Raw genomic sequence first — 11,232 nt, forward strand, 5'->3', positions numbered from 1 at the left:
TGATTGTTTGTTTGTTTTTTTTTTTTTTTTTTTTTGAAGAGCGCAGCTGAGTTAGAGAGAAAAGAGATGAAACGAGTACTCCACACTCTTAGCGGTAGAAATTTGAAATTGGAAACGACGCCTACTAAAAAAAAATGAAAACGACATGCGTTTTGTACCAAAGGAGAAAAAAAATGCAACGAATAAATATTTTATTAGTTTGTGAAATTAATTTTTGCTTGTTTTGTTATTTGTTGGAAACTATCTAGTAGTCCGGTAATAGATTTAATTTTATGATTATTTTGGCATGTTTTGCGGATCAATAATCATAATAATTAATATTACAATATTAAAATCTAACAATATTCTAATTACAATTAAAAGGAAGAATTCCATCAAAAAAGGAAAAATAAATAAAAATCATCATTAAAACGGACTCAAGTCTTATGTCAAATTTTTGGTGTCTAAAATGGTATTATATCAATTTTTTGGTGTCTAAAATGGTATTGGACCAATTATACCATGTCAACTTATGTAAAAATTAATAATATAAATGATAGATTTAAAATTAATAGCAAAAATAAAATCTTGTTATCTTTTTATGACATTCTTGAAAATTTTCCTAATTTTGGGTAAATTTCACTTTTTCTTCCTCTCAATTGGGTAAATTTCACTTATTTGACACTTTTCATGTCCTATAAAAACTTTTTGGCACATTACCCTCCAATTTTTGAATTTTTGGTTTCTAATTTCTTGGGGGAATACTAAGTGGTATTTTGCAATATCAATTATCTGTTAACTTTTGCTGTTTTTTTTTTTAAAAAAAAATTCTAGAGACACTAATTTAGATCCCAACTTTTGTGTACTAACTAATGCGGTAGATTAATTGTTATCTTTTTATTAGTAGGACGTGTTAATATTTTAAACATCTACTAATGTAAAAATGACAACTCACATGTTAAATGAGTTGGTATATAAGAATTGAGATTTGAATTATAAAAAGGACTAAAATCCAAACTTTCAATGCAAAGTGTCAAAGAAACAAAATTTAGGGTGATAAAGTATAATTTTACCCTATTTCGCTAAAAATTTAACTTCTTTGACAACGCATAAAATTTTTAACACCTCTTATTTAATAAAGAGTAAATTTATGTCAATTGAACCACAAATTATTAAAAAGGACAAATTCAACATTTCATATCTCAAAAAATGTCTCACGATATTAAAAATTAATTTTTTTAAACATTGAGAGATATCAATTTAAATTTATCAAAAACACAGAGTATTAAAAGATAATTTTGTTATAACACGGGGTACCAAATTTAAATTATCATTTTTTTAATATAAGGTTTGGCCTTTCAACGTCTTCAATGCAATTTAATACTTTTTTTTGAAGTTTCAATGTAATTTAACACTGAGTGGAGATTAATTAATTAAATAATTAGTGCAAGGCACGTGCTTTAGCAAATTAAGTCATTTTCTATCATAATAATTTTTAATATAACCACCGCATACGGATAAAGATTAAATGTATAAAAGCGAAAAGAAAAAAAGGTTCTTTATATGCGATTACATATTTCATGCTACAAGTGATCTAAGTCCAAAATTAATATACATATATGATAAGACGTCTAATGAAGTTTCCAAACTGCAATAAAAAAGAACTACATTTGAAAAGAAGAAAAAACACATTTGAATTACACAAGTGAGGTTTTTTTTTTTTTTTTTTTTTTCGCTGAAATATAACACAACTGAGTCGAATTCATTGAGAAAGTAGTTCTTTATATTAGACATGGAAATGGTATATACTATGGATCAAGATGTGATTAACTTCTACTGCTAACTAAGAACATTTATAATGGAAAGAACTCCTGCAAAATTTTGCTCTTTTAAAGGACAAACTTAATTAAATGAACTTTTAAGCTGACTTTGTTACCTTAGCCGACATGTATGGTAAATAAGTAAAAAATCTTTCAACCTCTGTTTCAACCGAGTCATTTTTTTTTTTTTTTGATAGGTCAAGTGAGTCATTTTCAACCTCTGACTCGTCCAAGTTTCCAAAAATATTTGCTTTTTTTGTTTTTCCTTTTTTAACTGAAGAGGCGTGGGAGTGGGAATATGAATACTCTAGACCTCAACATTAACACTCAATACTTATCTTGTTAAAAGCAAATCAACATTCATTAAAACATATTAACAAATACTTGGTAAGCAAACTTCATTAAATAAAAGAAAGTTATTTTTGCTGATCAAATAAAAAAAAAGTTATTTAAAACGGATTAATTATAAAAATTCTCCCAAATTATAATCTTTATAACATTTTGCCATTCGATCTTTAAAATATAACATTTGTGCCCTTCAAGAACAAAACGTCTTTTAGAAGTTTAATGGAAAGTTAGCTTCCCTTACATAATGTAAGGGTATTTTAGTAATCTTAAAATGTAATCTGAATTAGAATATATTTTAATCTAAAAACCTGATTATTATAATACATTTAATATTAATGAACCATTAAAAAAAATACTAATGATATTCGAAAAAACTAAAGAAAAGTAAAATAAAAAACGTAATTAATCTCTTTAAGCCAAAACGTAATGGAAAAAAAAAAAGCTATAATTTATGGAAGGTCAAAATTCTTCAGAGGCAAAGGTTTGGTGTTTCAATTTTTTTCTATGATTGCTTCTCATTAAGCCAACAATGTTCATGGCTCTTCACACTTCATTGCATAATTTTGTTTTTGTTTTTGTTTTTTTTGTTCAGGAAAAAAAAAAGATTGCATATAGGTGAAGAAAAAGCCCAGATTGGACAATAAGTGGTGAGAGTGACAATCTTTGGTGGGGAGGCAGAGAGATCTTCGGACGAATGAGTGAGTTGTGTATTAAAGTTCTTCCAAAGCCAGAAAGAGTAGCAGAGAATAGAGATCGTGCATGGGGTGAGGGGGATCTCACGCCGGCTGTGTTGGTTGCCGGAATGCGCGGAGCCGGCGGTGGCTAACTCTCGGCGTGGGGATCTTGTGGCATCCAAAAAGTAATTAGAGAATACATCTAATTGCTAAGTTATTGGCGTACATAACCTCCACGTTTTTTTAAGGATTAATTTTAAAAATTCCTCCTAAATTATGATTATTGTAACACTTTACCCTTTAAATTTTAATAAACAACATCCACTATCTATGCACTTTGTTCCGTTAACAAGTTTTATACTTCTGTTATAATGAGTGATGGAATTGTCACGTGTCATTTATTTAGTGAGAATTGAAAGCATAATTACGCTTATACCCTCATAATCAGATAATTCTCCATTTTTATTGAAAAAAATCGCCATCTTCGTTCTCATTTTGCTTCTTTTTTTTTCCTCACCTCGTTCATCCATGACAAGTTTCTGCAATACAAATAGTGGCGGCAACAGCCGGGTAAACACAAAAGACAGATATAGCAAACTTACTCTCTTTCTCTTGACTCTGCTCATGTTCTTATTTTTCTTCAGACTTGAATATCTCGCTCTTTTATCACATGGGCATGAGGGAAAAACTACAAGTTTCACCACCTTTGTATATACTCATTACTTAAATTAACAATCCGCCAAATTCGTTGCACCTTTTTCAAAATTAATCTCAAAAAAAAAAAAGTACAAACACGCTCCACTTTCTCACCTCCCATGATCATTCATTCTTCTCTCTTTTCAAAACTCCTTAGAAAAGTAGAATTCTTTTTTTCTTTACTTTTTGACATTATCCATAGATTCTTACGATGATAGTCGAACAATATTCTCAAGAATTCAGAGTCTAGAACCTGAAAACGCCATGAAAATCATGGGGTATCTTTTGATACAAGACTATGGCGAGAAGGAGATGATCCGCTTGGCCTTTGGTCTAGAGTCCATTCTTCACAATCTCGTCATCAAGGCCAAAACCCACTTGGCTATTCTCCCTAAATCATCATCATCATCATCATTATCTTCTTCTCCTCTCAACCCCATTTCTCCAATATTTCCCCATGTTACAGCCATTGGGAGTGATTCACAACGGAAATTTACAATGAAGATTAATTTTTCATCAGATTTTTCTTTTTTAGGGAAAAGTTCTAACCCTAGCATAATAAAAAAATAAAAAAGGGTTTTTTTAAACACATTTGAGTTTTTTTAATCAATTTTTTTAATAATCTAGGGTTGTTGCAGGTTAATTCACGATAATACCCTCTTTAGTTTTCTTCACTCATTGTAACATAAGGATAAAACTTGTTAACGAATAAAGTTCAAGGGGAAGCAATGTTACTTTTAAAATTTTTGGGGCTTCAGTGTTACAAGAGTCATAGTTCGGGGGGAATTTTTGAAATTAATTCTTTTTTTAATTTTAATTTTTGTTAAGTTTAAAATATCTGTTAATTTACAAAAATATCTGTTAATTTACCAAAATATCCTTACATATTAGATCACATGCCTAGCACCTGATAAATTCTGTTAAAAATTTAACGAAATGTCAAAAAAAAGGACTTAATTGCTAATTGAGAGTTGAGGGTTTGCTTTATCAAAATAATAATAAAAAATAAAAAACAAAAATGGACTAAAATGTCACCTAATAAAGAATTAAGGGATCGAGTGCAAATTACTCTTTTATTTTTTCAAAAGTTATTTTATTATTTGTGATACATTATTTGTTATTCCTTTTACATTGTTTCATTTTTTTTTTTCTTACACTAGTTTTAAAAACGTGCTCCGTATATATTACTGTGTGTATCACCAGAGTAGTCTACTAAAAAGTTTATTTTGATTTTAAACACATATTAGTAGAAGAGATTAAAAAATAATTAAATATAAATATAATTTTTGATGAGGCACATTTAAAAATGGATTAATTACAAAAATTTCTCCTGAATTATATCCATTGTAACATTTTACCCCCTGATCTTTAAAACGTAACATGATTTTCCCTAAACAATGAAATATTAATAAAAAAGCCCTATCTGTTAGGTTTTTAACTGAAATTGACATTTAATTTACTATTTTGACGATATTTAGATAATTTTATGGTTTAAAAGTTGATTTAAATTTAAACAATTTTAGAAGTTAAAAAAATTTCATATATCTTTTTATTCTACCAAAAAGGATTCATAAAAGTTCAAATATAAATTAGTCTTAAATTCAAGCCAAATTTTAAACCATAAAGCTATTATAATACCAAAAAATAATATATTAAATGTCAATTTATGTTAAAAAAAAGTAAGGAAAGTGGGCTCTTTTGTTAACATTTCATTGTTTAAGGGGAACATATGTTACGTTTCAAGGATTATGAGGTAAAGTGTAAAAATGACTATAGTTCAGGAGTAATTTTTGTAATTAATCCTTTAAAAATTAGATTTTAGAAAATAGATGTATCAATATATGTATTTCAATCACAACATATATTTTCTGTTGAATATTATATTTTCATAAATAAAAATGAACATGCTAAAAGAAACATTTTAATCTGGACAAATTAAATAAAAAACTATGTATGGTGTACATATGAAAAATAAAAAGATAAATAAAAATAAGACCAAAGAAAGACCAAAGATGCAAATTAAAAAGTAAGAGAGTACACAATTCGAACAGAAGGAAAATGACAAACATAATGGCAAAACAAAAAAAAGAACGGAACATTCCTACGCATAAAGAGTTGTCAAAAGGGCCCGGCAAAGCCCTTCTAATCCCAGGCCCGTGGCGGGCCTGGGCCGTGCTAGGGTCAGACTTAAGGAGAATCTCTCAGGCCCAGCACTGGCCCTCGCCCCTAGTCCATAAGGGCCAGGACCAGGCCCGGGCCCAAGCCCTTCACGGGCCAACCCTGGCCCTGTTAAAATTTTTTTCATAACAAAAATCACATGCCCTAAAAGATGTGATTTTATTGAATTAAGATCATATAAATGAGTACACATAAATGACTACCTCGTTAAAAACCTTGCCAAGTAAAACCCGTGGGGAGATCGGGATAAAACCTTAGTGAAGGAAAAAAGAGTGCAGTATTCTAGGATAAGTAAATTACAAAACCTAAGTGCTTCCAGATGATTCTGTTATGTCTAAGTTAGAAAAATATTCTTGAATTGAATCATTTATATATTGTTGTTTTCATCTTCTAGCATCTTCCCAGTCTTTAACGCACATTAGCCCATCCAAGATATCCGGAAACATTATTCTTCTCTTTTCGTCAAGAATTCGCTTGCTTGCACTAAATGCTTGCTCCGATACTACCGTTGACACTAGAGTTGTCAAAATGTCACGGGATATTACGGATAGTGTTAGAAAATGATCAGTCTTGCTCTTCCACCACTGTAAGATGTCCAGTTTGTCGTCATCGATTACAAAATTTGATTGAAAATATTTTACCAGTTCAGTAGACACTTGTGTTGATGACGATCCTAGCGTTTTCTCTTTCTTCTTCAAAAAGCTCCATGTTGAGCCTTTAGGCCCCGAACTGCTTGTTGACGTCGATGTTCCTTGTTCTTTTTGACCTGTTTTGTATTTTGTTTCATACAAACCAAATAATTTTTCTAACATTTTCCTAGCATCAGAATAGTTAGTAGCATATCAATACCTAAATTTTCTGCCGTAGCAGTCATTAAAGATTCGGTCTCATCTACTCCGCATCTTGGAACTAAAATGGTTGCTAATGCATATAACATAGGACAACCGGATCAATAACTTTTAAATTTAGCTTCCATTAGCTTAACTATAGTTCTAAAAAGATCAGTATCCCTATAAAACAAAAATGTTTCTGAAATATTAAATAGTTGATGCAAAGCTAAATGTACAGTAAGATAATGAACTCCAGAAAGTAATTCAGTAGCATTGTAAAAAATTTCTAAAAATTTAAAAAAGTACTCAGCGGTCTTCCAATCTACATGGAGAATTAAAATTTGATCATTCTTACTGTTCACATACGTTGTGATGAGCTGTTGATACAGAAGTGTTGCCTTCAACATTAAGCAGGTGGAGTTCCACTTATGTCTCACATTAGTTGGAAATTTTCTTGGGCGCATCTGGCTACTCCTGCAATATTGTCAGAATTCTTGGAGCCAAGCTCTAGAACTAGATAAGAAGGATAAATATTGTCTAATATTTGTTAGATTAGAGGAAATATGTTCAATTCCTGAAGGGTGTGGCCGATGGAAAGAGGCGGGATGTTGAATTCATGGAGGGTGATTTGGTGTATTTGAAGCTGTGCCCTTACCGGCAACAGTCGTTGTCTCGTTGCAGAAATGAGAAGTTGGCTCCCCGCTTCTTTGGCCCTTATGAGGTGGACCAACATATTAGTAAGGTGGCTTACCGATTGTGGCTACCAGCTTCAGCCCAAATCCACCCGGTTTTCCATGTGTTGGGTACAAATATTTATTAATGTTGAAATAATATTTCGCACACAACATAATTTCACTTATCCTAGGATTTAATTAGCATAGGAGTTTATTATTTTTAGTTCAACCCATTCAAGATTATAAGAATAACCTATTAATTACAATCCCTTGGTACAAGGGAAAACCTTTTGATTATAATTAAAACGGTAAATTCTGTTTTTCTTGTGAATTTGGAAAATTTAGGTTGATTTAAAATTACGGCTGAACTCAATGAATTTGGTCGAGTTGCCTACATACCCCATTAGGGGATCAAGCCACTGGTAGTTCGAATTTTAGATTTGAGAATTTTGGATAATTCCTCGGTGTATGACCTTATAAGGAATTGACGCACTTTGAAATTTGATTTAGTTTTGTTTTGATTTTGTCTATTATGAGGATTTTTAGGATTTAATTTGATCTTTAAACTGTACCTAAATTTTAGGTTGCCTATGTATCCCAGAGGGAATCAAGTCAATCGTAGTTCTTAACTTTGATTTTATATTTTGGAGAATTTCCCGATATATGACCATAGGAGGAATTCAAAGATGTTTTTGAAATTCGATTTGGAATTTTGCCTTAGAATTTGGGTTTAAAAATTATACTTAGATAATTCCCCAGTATATGACCTTATGGGAAATTAAAATGATCTTTTTTAAATTTAATGTTGGGAGATTTTTTTGAATTTGAGATTTGAAAATTGTATTTAATCACCATGTAATTTTATGAGGCAATGAGTTCATCTTTTTGAGCTTAGGGACCATAAAAGAGCCCAATTTATGCATTTTAAATTTTTGAGTATTTAATATTCTGAATTTTTTTAAAATTTATCCTTTATTCCTTATCTTTCTTTTTTAATTTTGAATTTCGTCATATCTAAACCAATTGATCCGATTATCCTTTTTTTTTTTTTCCGTTCAGTTTAATTCCAGAGGAACTCATCCGCATCTTCTACACGTTTCCTTTTTCTTTGTGTGTGTGTGGACACACACACACACACACACACACACATATGAACCACAAGTGTAAAGCAAATCTGCCAACTCTGTGGTGTATATACATATCTATATACGTGTACGTGAATGAAGAGAGGAAGAACCACAATTGTCATCATATCTCCATTGGCGTGCAGAGCTATTAGCCAATACTTGCTCTCCTTTTTTTTTGGTCGAATCATCAATTTCTTCTTACAATTTTAATTGCAAAGCCATTTTTCAATTCAAAAAAACTGGTTGCTTTTCAGTCAAACAGGAACAAAAGACGGATAGTCTTCTATACGTTGCTGAAGGTAACATTTTTTTTTTTTATTTAGCCTTTCCCTTATTTTTTATTTCAGTTCCTTGACTGATTTTTTTTTGTTTCAATTCGCTGACTTTACAGGAAATGAAGAGGCCCTTACGTAAGTGGTCCTTAATTTTTGCTTCGGACTGCATTTATAAGTCAGACTCAAAATTATTATAATATTTTAAACTGCACTATTATAATCAGATTCATGTGTATATAAAGGTTCTAAATTTTGTAACCCTCTATTTGATTTTTTAGAGGTTTTAAATTTTGCAACCCCATACTTTGTAGAGTTCTAAAATTTACAACTCTATTTGATTTTTTGGAGGTTCTAAATTTTGCAACCCCACACTTTTCTTGATTGGATTCAAAAGTTTACAACCCGTATGTCTTGAGCATGAATCTGACTAACAATGTCAGATGAACTTCTTGGCCCTGTTTGTTACCGTTTTCAATCTCATTTTTCACGTTTTTCAAAGCAAAAAATTGAAAATGCGTTTGGCGAAAGTTTTTTTAAAAAACAAAAACGTTTTTTTCGTTTTGTGAAATTCTGTAAACGGAAAAAAACTATTTTCATTTTCTCGTTTTCGTTTTCATTTTTCTTTTCTTTCTTCAGCCTCCCGTTCTCCCCTTTCTTCAGATTTTTTTTGCCCTTCTTCAGCCCAATGCCCTTCTTCCCGGCCGAGCTCCTCCGTTCTTCTCGCCCGATTCGTTTTCTCCGGTTTCCTTCTCGCCTGACTTACGCCGTTTGCTTCTAACCAGAGCTCATCCGTTCTGTTCTTGCATGAGCTCCTCCAGTGTCTTCTTGCCCGATCTGCCTCGTTCTCGTCTCGCCCTGTTCTCACCGAGGTATGCCCCTAGACAAAAACGTATAATGGTTTTCCGTTTGATTTGGTTGAGCATTTTTTCTGATTTGTTTTTTTATGGCTTTTTTGATATGTTTTTGATTTGATATACTCAACCAAATCGGTTGATATGTTTTCCGTTTGATTTGGTTGAGTATTTTTTCTAATTTTTTGATATGTTTTTTTATCTGATTTGGTGATTTTTTTTTCGTGTTTTTTTCCCTGGGAGACTCCCATTGGGGCTGATTCAACCCCTGGGGGCCTCACATTGGGGCTGTATCAGCCCCTGGGAGCCTCCCATGGGGCTAATTCAGCCCCTGGGGGCCTCACATTGGGGCTGTATCAGCCCCTGGGAGCCTCCCATCGGGGCTGATTCGGCCCCTGAAGGCTGATATTGGGGCTGTATCAGCCCCTGGGAGGCCCTAATTGGGGCTGATTTAGCCCCTGGGGGCCTCACATTGGGGTTGTATCAGCCCCAGGGACGCCTCCACTGGGGCTGAATCAGCCCCTAGGAGGCTGATATTGGGGCTGATTCAGCCCCTGGGAGGCCCCCATTGGGGCTGATTCAGCCCTTACGCGCGCACGTGTGTATATGTGTGTCTATATACTTTAAAATTGTGATTTATTTTAATGATGAAAGTGTTATTTTAGATGTGTGATAAGGACGATAATACGAAATGGCCGGCTGCAATTGAGAATTTTTATGTAGAACTGATATATGAGGAGTCAAAGAAGGGGCTGCAAACATCCATTTTGGATAGAAAAACGTGGATGAAAATTGGTAATAAAATTGCACTTAAGTTTGGTAAGCATTTCACAGCAGACCAACTTAATGTTGGTAGCCCGAATCGAATCCGGGTGTGGAAGCGCGGTGGTGCGGGGAAGAGGCGGATCGTGTATAACAAAAATTTTCATAAAACTTTTGAGATATTTTATAGATTATATTAATTTATGCACGAATAAATTAATCTCATTAACTTATATATATCAAGGACTCAATCAGGAAAAATACCTGGAAGCCGACTCGGATGATAACTTGAGTTCTTTGACCACGAACAGTCCTTGCTCCAATCTTTGTGTTTAGAAAACCAATGTCTTCCACATCAATTCCTAGAATCCACGAAGACGTGTGTGTGGGCACACATGAGACAAAACGGGTTACAATAAACACTCGAATTTCCACAAACACCATCACATGCACGATGTGGAATTTTCGGAGAAAATTTTTTTCTTCCTTTCTCTCTTGAAAATTTTGGCCAGCCTTAACCCTTAGAGCTGAAAAATTGTTTCCAAAATTTCTATAGAGAAATTTCGGCTACCTCTAAAATTAGGGCAAAAAACCATTCCGAAAATTGTCTCAAAAATAATATTTATAGAGTAGAAGTCAAACTTCTAGAAGGAATCCAATCTCTATCTCTAAGATAAAGCTTGTTAATTATCTCCTATTTGAATTTTAAACAAAATCTCCTCTTTTCCTCTATCCTATATGGCCGGCCATTCTAAGGGGATTCTCATCCCTGTGTGGTGCCAATATCAGATAGGGAAGGAAGAGAAAATCATCCTTTATCCTGTAGTCCAATTTTGACTCAAATTCAAATTCCAATTTAAGTCAAACTTAAATTAATTTGAATTCTAAATTGAACAACTTATCAAATAAGTTTAAATGGATAAATCTAGATGTGTTCAAATTCAAATTTAAAAAATCACATTATTTAAATAATAATTAATTCTCAATTAATTATTTTCGAGTATTTAATTTTAGAATT

Source organism: Morus notabilis, unplaced genomic scaffold, assembly GCF_000414095.1.
Source record: "Morus notabilis unplaced genomic scaffold, ASM41409v2 Scaffold669, whole genome shotgun sequence".
Classification (NCBI taxonomy): Eukaryota; Viridiplantae; Streptophyta; class Magnoliopsida; order Rosales; family Moraceae; genus Morus; species Morus notabilis.